A 15,364-nucleotide genomic window follows, 5' to 3' on the forward strand; every position below is an offset into this window, starting at 1 on the left:
AGAACTTAATAAATTTTGTTGCAATAACTAAGATAGTTTTAAAATGTAGCTTGTTAATCTTAAAAATTAAAAACATTTCTGTAACAGTTGAAAAACGTATTAACATTAGTCTGCATTACTAGTATGAGTAAATATATTTAGCTTAAAATCTTTACTATGTTTGTATGTTTTAACTTGTTTAAATTGGTTTTGGACAGTAAATATAGGTGTTAAAGTTTACCTATAAATCTTAAACACTTTTATACAAATTTAAAATATATAAATTTTGAAAAATAATTCAGTTTAAAAAAATCCGTGATATGTACAAAACATAATAAACACCTTTTAATGAGTGAGTAATTTCACTTGATTTAATTATTTTGTTTGTTGATATTGTATTCTTTCTCTTCATTGTGTTGTTGTTATTAAATTTTAAAATTTTATCTTCATTCTTAGTGCTTGGATTTGTTAATTTTAAAGCTTTATCTTTTGACTTATTTTTGTTATTCATAGGAGGATTGTTTTTAATTTTTAAAGAACTCAGTTGTCGATTTGATGGATCATCAATAAGTTGGGATACATCCTTTAAAGGAACTTTCGAAGTTATAGTTTTCTTTTCAGAAGAATATTTACTTATCTGCAAAGTATCACAAACTGTTATTAACTTAACTTAATAATTAAGTAATTGAATTAATTAGTTTAAGAATTAACTTACTAAATCTTAAACTTAAAAAAAATAATATAAACAGCACTTAAAGTTGTTAAATTAATCAATATTTTAGTTGTATTCATTGCAGAAAAATAATTTGAATGCAAGTTTTCGTACAATTAATATTTGACAAGCATAGTAGTGTGATTACAAATATTTGAATTTCAAGTAAATGTTGTTTTACTTTTCTTAATCAAAGTCTCGATAAATTTACAAAGTATACAAATAACGTCTTTATATTTAGTTTTAAGGAATATATTAAAGGTGGTACAAAGTATAGTTGTTTGGAAAAACAAATTAGCCTTATATAAAACGAATTTTTATTAGTAACAGCTTGTAAAAAATATACTTACTTAAATAAATTTCTAATTTTTTAAAACTTAATTATACAAACTTTTACTTAAATGTAAAAATAGGTATTACAGTTTAATTGTAAATAATAATACTTTAAGAAAATATTAAAAATAACAAACTATCAGAACTGCTTTGACTTTAATATAAATATATATGACTTAAAAATGCTTTAAAAGGTTTAATTTGAATATGTAAGCAAACTATAGGCTGTAAGTCTTTTAAGTTAATAATTTAATTTAATAGCCATTCCCTCTAAAAAACTAACATTTAAACTTAAAGTAATAAATATATATTTTTTTTTATGAATTGAATACCAATTAAAGTGTCAGTAACGATCAGTTGTACTTAGTATTTAAAGCTGTATTTAAAAACTAAACAATTTTTTAAAGCTCTAGCTAATTTTTTTGTAAGTTTAATATAATTTTAATTCAATCATACCATAATTAAACTAGCTGATTATAATTTTAGTATCAGTAATTACTTTTTGTCAAAACTTAAAAAAAACTATAACGGTATACCAACTTGTTTAGCTACATTGAAATCTGAATTCTTCTTGGAAACATTTTTGTTTAAATTATCATGTATTTCATTAACTCCTTGTTTGTGTTGCAGAAAACTTTGTTGTGTTTTTATACCGTAACTAACATAATCTGCTATAAAAGTGTAATGAAAATAATAATTTATTACTTTATTTTATTAATTTTTATTTTAAAGTCGGTGATATATAAAACAAAAAACAGTACTTTTTATTGTAAACTTAATTTATCGTCTAACTTACAATATTTCTAAAATTTAAGGTTTTCAAAATATAAATACTGAAAGAAAATAAATGATTACTTACAAATAATTTACTTTTTGAAATAGTTTTTATAAGTTTTTTCTAAACAAGTTTAAGTAAAATACTTTTTTCCAAACAAAATGAAAAATTTGTTAAATAAGCACATGGTAACTTAAAAAATGATAATTAAGACAAAGTTATTTATTAATATATTAAAAATATTATTTAGACAAAATATTTTTTGAATTTTGATAACTCATGTCTTATATTAAGATTTAAATAAAAAAACTACATTTTATACAAAAAATGTTTTCAAAATGCTAAAAACCGTTTAAAACATTAACACTCACCTTGGTTTAACTTGCTTTTGATAACTAATACTTCATTGTCTATCAGGTACATTGAACACAATGTCACCAGCAAAATAGCAGCAATCACCAACACTTTAGGATGCTTCTTACTTTTTATTCGGAACATAACTGTCTAATTTCTCATTATAGCTCTATAAACACCTGATGCAAAAGAACGAAAATATTCTTTGTTAAAATAAAGTAAAACTGTCGGTTTTGTGAAATAAAGCAATTACTTTAAATTAGTTGTGCAACGAGTTTGAGGCAATACCAAGACTGTCTCAAGTCTGTTAACAGAAAGTTCAATTGCCTGGGGCCTGAACATTATATTTTTAACTAGAAATACTTTTTAACTTGCAAAAGTGTACACTTTCCCATGTTGAAAGTTGCAAAAAGTAACATGATAACGCTGTAAGATAAAAAAATGTCTTGGTAAATATACCAACAAATTGAAAAAAAGTTTAACACGACGCTTTTAATTTTATATAAAGTTATAAGACTTACCAACATATAGTCTCTTAATTGTCTTTATATGAAAGAAAGAAAGAAAGCGCATAATTAAATGTTTAAAATTAAGGATTACACTTATAAAATAACGCTTGATAATATTAATTTATTATATGAAATAATTTAATTGACTATGAGATTGTATACTATACTTATGTTAATTTTTTAACTAAAAATTTTAAAACTATAACGACTAGAAAAAATGTAACAGTATTGCTTTAACACTTCTAAGTAATATATAATAATATTCAAACAAAGCTTTCAAACTATATGTAAAATATAATGCATCTTAAGGTCTACAAAAAAAAATTATACCACCTAGAATAGAAAACCTTTGTAAAAAATTCAAAATAAAAAACAGTTATGCTTTAAAGAATGATTTTTCGACTAATTTTAATGAAAAGAAATTAATAGTTTTCAAAAAAGTAAAAGTTTTAAAATGTTGTTTACTAAACTACACACATTAAAATATAAACTAAACTTTTAAATTGAATACTATAAACAAGACTTAAACTTTCTAAAAAAGTTGCCGACTGTTAAAATTTAAAAAAATTACGGTATTTCATGACCATGATAGATTACATAATAGATAACAAGAATACTTTAAAAGTCTTCATTAATTAAAAAAAAAAAAAAACCTCGTTCTTTTTTATAATATGAAAAGAAGAGTTTATTTTGTACATAATAAAATTTTAACTACTTCAATAATTTAAACATATGCAAAACAAATTGTATAAATGCAGTATATTCCAGATAAACATGTTAAATTAATTATTTATCAAAGTAGCTAAAATCAGTTATGATAATAAGAAACAAAACCATAAATCCTTGTAAATACTGGTGAAAATGTCAACAATTTTTTACACTTCGTTTAATTTAGAAATTACCTGTTTTTGAACAAATTTGTTTTTACTCAAAAAAATTGTACCGTATCAAAGTATTTAAATTAATTTGCTTAACTTTATTTAGGGTCATTTATTATTTAAAATTTAGTTTTTTTTATCTAATTCAAATCTATTTATAAATTATAAATATCTTTGTTTTTAGACCGTGTTGACATTTTGATTTTTCGAAGTTTTTGCTAGCTATAAATTAGCCGCAAAATAACTCATAAAACACTCTTTATTTAAGAAACTTATTAGTTATATTCTTTAGTGCCAAAGCTAGGCTTAATCTGACAAAGAAGCAAAATTGTTTAAGCTTATAAAACACTTTTTCATAATTTTTTAAAACCTTGGTACAACTTTAACCAAATTATAAGCAAACTATAACTATATTTCTCTTTTATTAGCTTAAATTGCAGTATAAACTTTGCTTTATTTTTCTGCAAAAATTACAAACTAGGTTATGTAAAACATTAAATTGAAAACTTTTTTCACCAAAAAGTAACGAGCACTTTAAGAACAATCTAACTTTTCCTTTTTACTTTCAAAATTAACTCGATGAAATTATTACAGTACTTAGAAACACATTTTCTCACAGTAGTCGTATCCAAATAATTGTTTTATTTCAGTAACTTTAGCATAGCTACCCAAGTATAATTTTAACACTTATTTTTTCTAAAAAGTTTAAATTTTACCTTTATTAAAAGGAGTGGTTAGCTGTTTTTCTTTAATTTTGAGCAGCAATTTATTTTATTTTCACAAGATTATATCAAGCTATCTATTAAACTTAATTGTAATATAAGACAAAACATATTTAAAAACCAAAACAAAACTAATTAAACAATTAAAGCTTAATAAGACAGTAAAAATGTTATACAATTTATCATATATAAGAAGTCTTTAAAGTAGTCTAATGTTTTTATTTTCCTCAATTGTTTAAAAAAACTTTGTTTAACTATCTATTTGTAGTAAATTAAACTAATTAAGTAAGATTTTGAAATTTAGTTATTATATAAAAAAAAACAAGTTATACAGTAATCTTCCTTTATTGTACCAACATATGTTTCTGTGTGTTAACGAATCAACACACTTCAACTGGGTTCTGTAAAAATAAATACTGTAATGAAAGAATATAAGCTAAAATAGGTGTATAAATGTCTTTATTATTGTCTTCATTAAAATAAGAATAAAATAAATTCTACTTATTTTTAAAGGTTAATAGTTAATAATAGGTAAACTACTTAATGTTAAATTCGAATGTTATAAAACTATATAATATTTGTATTTATTAAGTCTGAATTAAGTAAAGTAAACTAAAATACACAACAAAACAACAAATCAAAATATAAACAAACCACTTACTTTAATGGAAAGAATAATTAATTCAAATTTATTTTACCGTTGCCAATGATTGAAAAAATACATCCAATAATTACGTCATGATATATAAAAACATTAAGAAAGCTATTTAAACTGTTTTCTAAAGTTAGTTGATTTAGTCTTTATGTTTGGGAAAGCAGTAAATTGCTTTAATATTAAAAGTAGTATGTAATCTTTTTTGAATAAAAGTGAAACAACAACTATTAACTAGTGAATCAATAAAATTTAACAACGGTAAAGACAATAAAAGTCACAGGAACTTGATATAACGTGTATTTTATATTTAAAATGTTTGTAATGATTAAATCTGAACTATAACAAAATCAAAGTTAGATACAATTACGAAGCAGATTTACTTTAAATGTAAAAATTAATAATGTAAAAGTTTTAAATTTAAGAAAACAAAGCACAAAAAAAAAACTTTTTATTAAGCTTACAAAGCACTGACCGATAATTAAGTTACAGCGACTTACATAAAATCACAATGATTTAAATTACATATATATTGTATATAATAATTATTAAAATAATTGATTTATTAAGAAGCAGTCGGGTGTTTAAATTATAGATCCCATACAGATATTTTATATATTTAATAATTAAACTGTGTTATATATGAAAGTTAAAATGTGAAACATAAACAACAAGGTGGTCATATGTTAAAAATGCGAAGTATAAACCTGCAAAAAAAAGACCTCTAGTTCTATTAAGCGTAGTAGGTAAAAAAGCACGGTTTATATGTGATTTTAATACAGGCTTCCAATTAAACTTTGAACTTAACACATAAAGATGTGAAGAATTATAGTCGGAGGGTAAAGTGAATATATGAAATGTCGGAAAATAGAAAGTTACATGTGTGAATTAGATATATAAATAATAAATGAATAAAACTCTATTTTACTTAGGACATATAATTATATTAATATATATTAAGTGAATGTGTGTGTTTATGTGAAAGGTGAATGAAAAATATGGAAGGTGAGAAAGCGCTAAGGTGTTATTTGAAGAAGAACCGTCCGTTGTGTACACAGTTGATTGAAATATCACATCTTTTATTTAGAAATTGTTTACTATCTTTTGCTAAAATTGCTATTCTTTCAAGGTTGCATAATTGGCATGGTATTTGGCATACATAACACAGTTTAATTGTTAGATATTCAAAATATCTGTATGGGATCTTTAATTTAAACACCCGACTGCTCCTTTGTAAAACAACAATCAATTATTTTAATAATTAGTATATACAATATATATGTAATTTTATGTAAGTCGCTGTAACTTAATTATCGGTCAGTGCTTTGTAAGCTTAGTAACAAGTTTTTTTTTTCTTAAATATTAAAATTCTTACATTATTAATTTTTACATTTAAACTAAATCTGCTTCATAATTGTATCTAACTTTGATTTTGTTATAATTCAGATTTAATGGTTACAAACATTTTAAATATAAAATACACGTTATATCAAGTTCCTGTGACTTTTATTGTCTTTACCGTTGTTAAATTTTATTGATTCACTAGTTAATGGTTGTTGTTTCACTTTTATTCAAAATAGATTACATACTACTTTTAATATTAAAGTGCTTTACTGCTTTCCCAAACATAAAGACTAAATCAACTAACTTTAGAAAACAGTTTAAATAGCTTTCTTAATGTTTTTATATATCATGATGTAATTATTGGATGTATTTTTTTCAATCATTGGCAACAGTAAAATAAATTTGAATTAGTTATTCTTTCCATTAAAGTAAGTGGTTTGTTTATATTTTGATTTGTTGTTTTGTTGTGTATTTTAGTTTACTTTACTTAATTCAGACTTAATAAATACAAATATTATATAGTTTTATAACAGTCTAATTTAACATTAACTATTTTACCTTTTATTAACTATTAACCTCTAAAAATAAATAGAATTTATTTTATTTTAATTTTAATGAACACATGTATACACCTACTTTAGCTTGTTTTCTTTCATTACAGTATTTATTTTTTTACAGAACCCAGTTGAAGTGTGTTGATTCGCTAAAACACAGAAACATATGTTGGTACAATAAAGAAAGATTACTGTATAATTTGTTTTTAATTACATTCCAGTGAACTTGTTTCACTAGGATCTTTTGTTAGCAAATATATATTTTGAACAGTTATATAAAAAATATAAATTATTTTTATTTTTTAGTAAAACAAAATATTTAAGAGCTAGTTTACGTCTTTGAGCTAATCACAAGCAAAAACAGCCTTCTAAAATAAACTCAAATTTAATTAATTTCTGTTTTCTTTGATAAAAAAATAAAGTTTGCCTTAAATAGATATATGACTTATAATGTATTTATATAGTGTATTCATCTTGTAGTGTATAGTTTAAGCTAATTATTGATTGAGTCTTAAAAGACTGTTTGTGTAATACTTAGAATATAAATTAAATATAATGATAAAAAAATTACTTTGCATTAGTTCAAATCTTAAATCAATTTAGTTAAAAAACTTTCATACTGCCCAATGCTCATACTAGTATTACAACGTATTCGTATTTAAAAAAAATCAAAACCCATTCGAACCGATTTATTTTTTAAAATGTTAATGTTAAGTTATATTCCTAGTATAGATTTTTTATCTAATCATAACCTTTTATTATATTCTAGGTTAGAGATCAGCAGGAATTTGATGTTCGCAGGCCGAATTTTTGCAGGCCGAATATTTGCAGGCCATAGTTTTTACTTTTCATAACATACCGGAATGTAAAATGAAAATTTAAAATTTCCGGTGAAGTGTACTAAAGACCGTTTTTTGTTTTTTTTTAATCCAAGAGTATCTAGTGAAAGTTTATAAAGTCAACACTTGCAGGCCACAGTTTTACCTTTCAGGAGCAGTATCTAATATAAAATAAAAATAGCCGCATTTTTACCCTTCGTAGGCCGCAGTTTGCCGACCACTGTTCTAGGTAATATTTAAATAGTATCTCGTATGTTGATCTTTAAGTCTATTAATTATTTATTAGAACGTTAAATAAAGTATACAAACATTAATTTATGTAGAAATTTGAAAATTATTTAAAGTTTAAAAGTATTACGGAGAAAAGGCATTGGTTTATCACAATAAAAAAAATTAAAATGACTGTAAATCAATTAAAATGCTCCTACTGGTCTAATTATAAAAATATGATTCAAGTTGAAAACTTAACTTTATTTTTTTTAATAGGTAATGTAACCTATATAGCAACAAGGAAAATTTATAATGTTTTTAAGCTTTTACAAGATAGGTTAGTAAATATTTGTAAAAGTAGTTAAGATTATTTTGTTCCTATTTGTGCATTAGGTTGAATAGAGCTATGCCTTTTTTGGGGGTTTGTTGATTAAAACTTTTCAAGATTTCTATTTTAAACTATAAATTTAAATTTCTACAAAAAAAAGGACTGTAGTCAATTTCCTTTTCAATTATTTGTAGCAGATCCGGATATAAATCTGGATTCTAACAGATCCGGTTTGTTATTAGTTCATACCATGAAATTATTTCAAATGTAACTAAAACTTTTTATTTAGCTGTAATTTTCATTTTAAATTGTAATAAATGTCTTTACCAGACCATTATGCTTTTTATATATTATAGTAATGTATTATTCGAAAAACTAATTATGTTAGACAAAAATTAAAAAAGCACAATTTTTGAAAACGAATTTGTATTTAAACTTATCTGTTTTTTTAATACTCATTTTAAGCATTTTAATCTGAAGTTGATTATATTTGAGGAAGCTAGAATTAGTGGTCGACCGGATCCACTATTTAGGATCCTACCGGGTTTTTTAAATTTAAGATCCGGCCGGACCCGGGTCCTAAATGTTTTAAGTTTTATGTTGATTCCATATAGATTAAACTTATAAAATTGATTATTATAACACCATTAATTAGTATAAACTATTTAACACAAATACGTTGTTAAAAAAACACAGCATTATTGTTTAAATATTTTATTTGAAAACTAGGAAAAAGAACGGTGTAGAAATAAAACAAAAAATCTACCTATACGAAATCTCAGCTTAAATGTTAAATTTCAAGCTACTTATACGACTTAACTTGAATTTCGTACCTTGTATCCGGATCCGGTAAATCACTTGTTAGAATGAGTCTCATTAATAATTTCAATCTTAGAAACTAAATTGTACTTCTTGTAAAACTTATTTTTTAAAGAAAAAAGATTAAATTTCAAATTTTTGTTGAAATTTTTTTTCATAAACATTTTTAATTTTAATTTCTATCAGCGTTATGTTTCACATCGTAACTGTATTTTTTGTATATACTCACTAAACTTTAGTTTATTTAATAAAGGTATAAATGCTCATACTTTCATAACAAATTTAAGCTGTACCTAATTAAAACTAATAACCCACATCGTTATTTGCTTATTAAATCTACAAACTAGTTTAATAAATACTAGGGATGATGAAGTTTCGCATATATTCAAGTTTAAAAACTGTATTTTTACCAAACGAAACCAAAACAATCTTTCTTACTTTTTAAAAAGGGTTTAATTTTTTTCAAAGATATTCAATTATTTTGTTTAACAAGAAAATTTAACAAAACAAATTTTGTTACTGTCATTAAAACAGTAAGAGTGCAAAGTTTTGAAAATTTGAGTCCATGAGAATTCTGTCTCATCTGCTTTTATCTAAAGTAAGATACATTACCTACATAAAGTTTAAAAAACAAAAATTAGGCTACGAATATCTACCAAATTTCACCTTTCTTAAACCTTACTTTATTAGTAGTAGTAGTAGCTTATACCTTTTTTAAAGTTTTACAATTAAAAGTTTCCTTTTTTTAACTGACTTAACTTTAAATTTTAAAATTTAAATTGTATCTATGATAGTAAATAGAAATATAATGTTTAGATGGAAACTGATTTGAATGGGATTTGGTTGGCCGGTAACAAATTTTTATATGTGTTTATCAGATGAGAATTGAAAAGATCAAAAACAACTTAGATTAGACTTAATCAAATAGAAATTGAACACATTGTAATGGACTTTGTTTTATTACAAAAAGGAATTAAAGAACGTGATGTTAACTTGTATTAGAAATAAACAATTCGTAAGAAAAACTAAAATTTGTTGGACTTCAATGATACATTACAAAGTTACTAAAAACTCTAATTTGGAATGCCTTTTATATGTAATTTAAAGAGAGCTTTTATCCACAAAATCAAAGTAAAATTTTTCGTATTGAATATAAAAGTGTTATAAGACAAAAAAAAATATAAAGAAAAATTTTCTTATACATATTTATTCATTAACATGCATATCAATAAGATGCAAATAAAAAACTTCTTGGTAAAAGTTCTTTGTTTAATGAACAATATAAGTTAAAACTCACTAACTCCATTAAAAGCACCGAAAAAATTGCTGAATTTAGCCTAATAAAACCTCAAGTTACAGATACACCAAGTTTTTAAGAAACCATTAGGAAAACTTAAATAAATTATTAATTCAAATATTTAGAGCAGATGTTAAAAACATAACACTTAATAATTTCATCTATTTTTTAACCAAGGGTGATTATGACAGTTTTCAAAAGTCAATCTGTCTTCAACGTTTTTCATGAGCAGCTTTGACAAAAAATCCCTGCAATCCTCGCTGACTTCTATTTCAAATTCAATTTCCTTCTCCACCACTTCCTTGTCGTCTTTAAATGACCTGTGCAAAAATTGTAAGTTACAACTTGTTCTGCACAATTAGACTAAGCTTTGTTTGCTTTTAACTAAAAATTTCTATTGAATATAGAATCACTCAGACATAATGTGCTTTTTACGTATATAAAACTAAAACAACTTATTATACAATTTTTACTTATGTTTTGTATCAAATAACCTGTGCAACCCCCTACTCGTCGACTTCTCGTCCCCAACAATTCTCATTTTTAGCTTGCTGAGGAGTCACGAGCCCGTCTGTCCCGCAATTTCGTTCTATGAGAGGGTTTTTTCTTGCTAAATTTCTATAACCAATCCAGTTCTTTAATTAAGATTATTGAATTACAAACCTAATTCCAGTAATTATTGACAATGTGGAAACTTTGCCTTACATTGTAAAGCTTACATGTATAACGACAACTTATATGCATAAGTAACTAAAAACGAAGTACTAATCAAAATTAGTAGTTAATTTGCTTAATGATAGAAAATATATTAAATGATATGTAAGTAAACTACTTAGTTAAACATTTATAGTTCATAATATAGCTGAAAATCAAATTTAAATTAAAAATAAACGAAGTTTTTGAAAATAAAGAAGTTGCAGTCGTGAACTATTATTTTACAACTTGATGAGAAAAAGTAAACCTACGGTTTTTCTAATACTGTAAAAATGAAAACAATTTGCTATTTTATCAAAAGTTTCCTAGCTAAAAGGGAACATTTAGAAGTGTAAAATATTTAAAAAATAGTTTTTTTAAACACTTTTGATTCGCTAATTTTAAATGATTTTTCTTAATAGAATGTACTCGCTTTCTTAATTATAAAATTTTATATAGTTTATGGTTTTTCCTAGAAAAAACTATGTAATTTTTGCATAAAAAAATTTAATTAAACTTAACTTGATAGCAAAATGTTAACAGATATATTTAAAATTTTAAACTAACTATTCAAAAAATATATACTCTATCGCTCTTTTATTAAGTTTGTTCAAGTTTTTAAGGGATCGCACAGGAAATAGTAAACCAGGCAAAAAACGTTCTTGACATGCACAGCATAGTTTTCATTGAAGGCATAGTTTTCATTTTGGCGATCATCGCTTAAAATTGTTTTACCATTAAGTTTTAAGTAAAAAAACGTTTATTCAGTAATAAAAAATCTTTATTTTATTAAAAAACTTCATTTTTCTGTTATATAGTGATTTACTATAAGTTTTAGTTCTGTTGTAACGCTTTTGATTTGAACACTAATTTATATTTCCTCTACGTGGTATATGATATGACATTACTTCAGAATAAGGTTTTGCAAGCCGGTTTTTTTTTTAATTTCCCACTTAGCAGAAGTTTGAAAAATAGCCACGTTTATTTGTAGGATATCGTTTCTTTACCAGTATAATATCTATTTTTATAGTGATTGTACGATAATAGCCAGAACAGTTTCTTAGGGGGAGAAATTTCCAATTTTGGAAAAATCTGTTTTAATTACATTGTTCAACTTATACTTATATAAAAATCAGTTAGTGTTTGTTGTATAGTATTTTATTCGATGCTTAAACGCTTTAAAAGTAAGTAAACTTTACCAACTGAAAACTGTCTGGTATATTTTATACAACAACATCAATGTTTTTTAGTTGTATATAATTTTACTTAAATACAAAGCAGAATATTTTACTTAACTATTTATAAACTTTGTTTTTTTATACTTATTTTTACTCAACATTTTTTCTTGTAATGATTGCTATCTTACAGTACCGCATGATCATAGATGATTCATGAAATTTTTTTAAAACTATTTACAGGTTTTTGTACTAGATATGTTTAAAATGGAACATAGTTCATTAAAAAATGTTTTACCATTATATTTTTTGTTAAGAATAAATTTAGTTGAAGAGATTTGAAATTTATATAGATTTTTCTTTAATTGCAAGAAATACTTACTATCGAGATATATTTACTATTCACATCTAATTGTTATCTACTTAATCAACCTATTAACTCTGGTTTATCTATGTCAAAAATTTCCTACTGTTTCTGTGATGGTATATAAATTTTTTTAATGGCTTTAAATTAATAAACTTTGTTTATGTTTTACTTTACGAGACAGCATTCTATTGTCTAAACAGCTTCATTAACAATCAGTTTTCATATTATCAATTTATATAAAGTATGATGTAAAGCTAAAAGAAATAGAAAGTGTAGTTTAATAAATAAAAATGTATTGGGTAGTATACTTAAAGTATGAGTTGTTTTTGAAATGTAATAGCGTGCTGTGAAATTAAATGTTTTCAAACTTCAAAAAACAATACAAAGTTGTTTCTAATTTTAAATCAAAATTCAATATTTAAACAAATTATGTTAATAAACCATCATTCAATTCTATTACAATCTTTAAGTACGTAAAACTATTACTTTGTATTTTCGTTTAAAGACTCATGTTCTTTACTTACATTTAAAAGCTTTAAATTTCCCCAATTTTTCGGAAAAGTTATTTGTTCAAAATATTTCTTTGCTTGTTTATCATTTACACCAGGGTTTCCCAAAATTATTTTCTAAATCGCCCCCTTTTCAGAAATTTGAAAAATAATCGCCCCCCACAATTTTAAAAATTAGTTTTTCTCTTGAGTACAAACTTTTGAGCAGAAAAAGTTGTGTTGGAAATGTAATTTAGTCTAGTACTTCTTATGCACGCACTTTTGGGCTGTGTTCAAAGTAATTTAAAGGGCTTGAAAAAATAATTTACACTTATTTTCTTATAAGCCAGTAAAGTGTATTAAAAAAATTAATTGTTAAAAAGTCTTATGTAATCATTAATCAATTCTGTTTAAATATGAATCGTTTTTAAACTAATGAAACTTTTAGGTTAGTTTTGGACACTTTGGTAGTCAGCGATTCATATTTCCTAAAACATATTTTCTCGTTTCAACTCGTTAGAAAATTTAATTGCGGGCTGCATAATTTAAAAAAATAAAATATAAGAAAATTTAAAAACTCGATCAAAATTGTAATAAAATGATTTAGTATTATTTAAACCTAGGAAACACTATTGTGAACTGAAAACCAAATTGAAAGTGTATTTCAAGATATTAAGTATGAAAAAACTAAATTTTGTTTATTTTGCACAAGTAGTTTTCAAGTTAATTAGCGGGTCGAAATTTGACTAGATCTTAACCGTACGTTACCCATTTGAAATCTTAACTGAAACCTGACATTATAATAATCTCTCATATAACAAATTTCCGACATTTAGAAGTTAATAATAAGTAACTTATTTAAGACGCACAAAATACTTAATTTATTTTATAAATAGGCATATTTTAAAATTACTATACTAGAGATGAAAGAACTATAAAAGAATGAACAGTTTATTTTACACATAATAAAATAAAATTTAAACATAATTTCTGATCTAGTTTTAGGAAGTTTTATTTACTGGTTGATTATCTCACATAAAAATTGGTTTCATCAACAGGTTCAGTTAATGCAGTAAATTATTAATTTCAATGCTGAGATATACTATAAGCAAGTTAGTTGTAAAATTAAAAACTTAATTTTTAACTTTTTAAACTATATGTTTTGTAGTAGAATACCATTGTTAAGTATTTGACTTGGAATAACCTTTAAGAAACTAAACCTTAATTTTGATATTTTTTTTTACTTAATTTAAATTCAAAAAAATATCATAAGATGTACAGTTAATTCTGTGAACAAAAATTAATCGATTAAAAAATTCTTTTATTTAGGTTAAAATTTTGTTTTGTAACTGTAGAATTCTTTTTGTTGGCTTATTTAATACTGTTTAAATTTTTTTTTCTCTAGTTATTAGCCTATAATAATTTACCAGAATAAAATAGTGAAAAGCTAAAAGCTAGTGTTGAACTATTAAAATAAACAAAACATTCTAATTGCTAATATATATTAAATTAAAATTAAGTAAAGACAAAAACAGTTGTATTAATAGTTTAAAATTCCTTGATATATAGATTTTTTAACAATAATAAATCAAATTAGAAAATAAAATTGAGTTTAAGAATCTTTTAAATGAAAAATTTACAGTCATTTCAAATAGATATCTCAAATCCATACTCTTTTATAACAGTAAAAAAAGTTTTTGAAATAAAAACTTTAATGGTTATCAAGATTTTTTTGTTTCTCCAGATTAAACAAGTAATAAAAAAAATATGTTAAATAAATTTCTATCAAATAACTACTTTAATCACTATGCTATAAAAACTTTTAGTGTAATGTAAAACGACAAATATAAACTACAAAATTAACTAGGTCAAAATAAAATTATTAACAGATTTAAAACATAAACCATCTAATAAATACAGTAGACTTCCGCTTGAGTTCGCACTTTGAATAAAATCAAAAAGTGCAAACTCAAAAATTATTGCCATTTTCTTTTACAAAACGATAAATTTAAATATGTTATATGCAATAACGTTATGAATAAACATGAAATCAACTAAAACATAAAACAAACATTCATTTAAAAAATAGATCTATATAAACTATTATATGTTATTTATTTTTTGTTTTGTTAGTATTTAGTTAGTAGTAGACTTTATTTAAGTTAAATTTTAGAAAATATAAATTTGCACTTTTTTTGGGTAAAAAGTGCGAACCCAAGAGAAAGTCTATCATAATTAATATTTATTGGCATTATGCAAACATGTTGTACAATAAATAACTTAATAAATCTTTTTTATAAAAAGGCTGCTTTAATACAATATAAACCAGGTTAAAT

The sequence above is a fragment of the Thalia democratica genome, chromosome 4 (assembly GCF_965202585.1).
Source record: "Thalia democratica chromosome 4, ktThaDemo2.hap1.1, whole genome shotgun sequence".
In the NCBI taxonomy this organism is placed as follows: Eukaryota; Metazoa; Chordata; class Thaliacea; order Salpida; family Salpidae; genus Thalia; species Thalia democratica.